Genomic DNA, 1,247 nt, shown 5'->3' on the forward strand with positions numbered 1-1,247 from the left:
GAGGAACACACACACACACCCACCCACCATTAAAGCCTTGGGAGGAGGTTCTTGATGGTGGATGTTTTCCTCCTCGTGTTCCTCTTGTCGGATCTCTTTTCATTTCCAATGAATCTTTAGCCAACCCTTGATTATGATTTGTAAACTGAACCTTCTGTTGAGTCTTGAATTGCTTCTCAATAAACTTCCTTAATAAGAGGGGGGAGGAGTGGGAATTCAAATGGGGTGGTTGAGGTGCTTATGGCTCCACAAAATAACCTTGGCTTATTTGTCTCAAAAAAAAAAAAAAAAGAGAACGTACTAGTGAATTCATTATTGTTTAAAGTGTCCAATATCTCCAATTGTTTCAATTCAAATTTCGAAGGTGCAAAGGTGGTTATAGGAAAATGTCTCAAAAAAAAAAAAAAAAAGAAAGAAAAAAAAAGAGAACATACTAGTAAATTCGGTATTGTTTAAACTGTCCAATATCTCCAATTGTTTCAATTCAAATTTCAAAGGTGCAAAGGTGGTTATAGGAAAATAATTGTCCTTGCCTCATTTGACTAATGCAAAATAAGAACATCCTGGTGAAGTCAATTTTGGTCAAAGTGGACTGATTATATCTTAAGTTATTTGAAATCAAAGCTTGGGCTCCTACATAGGAGAGATTGATGGATTTTAGATGAAAGTTTTTAATGGGTTTTAATTGGTTAGATTAGTGTTCTTAGCTCAAATTCATTTTGGCTGAAGTTTGGTTTTGATTTACAGTCATTTTAAGTGAAGTATCACGATTATTTTTTTTATTATCAAAATAATAATCCAAATTATCATAAAATTAATGAAACCCTAAACGATGCCCAATTTAAGCATAGAAGAGCTCATTTGAAAGGTTTCGATATTCTGGATGCACTCGTACTATCTGTTTTGAAAAATAATGCTTCGATGAAAAAAAAATACACAGGTCTACTTTTCATGCAAGAAAACTCGAAACAAAAAGTTTTATGTATAAATAATGTCTATCTGTCATCAAACCTGTTTGGATGCTTTTCATATATGATAATAAAAGCCATGCAGCTTTTAGAAAAAAATTTTAAGCTCTACGATAACAAGTGGAGAGAGAAATAATTTCAGAGTATATTGGGATTAGGATGATTTTTAGTTCAATTTTAGAGTTTCATTAAAGTATTCTTTTCTATTTAGTTTGTTTAATTCATATTCAGTTAGATTCTAGTCTATGATTTAAATTTAGGTTGGCTCAAATTTTGGTT

The sequence above is a fragment of the Phalaenopsis equestris genome, unplaced genomic scaffold, assembly GCF_001263595.1.
Source record: "Phalaenopsis equestris unplaced genomic scaffold, ASM126359v1 Scaffold000002, whole genome shotgun sequence".
Lineage (NCBI taxonomy): Eukaryota > Viridiplantae > Streptophyta > Magnoliopsida > Asparagales > Orchidaceae > Phalaenopsis > Phalaenopsis equestris.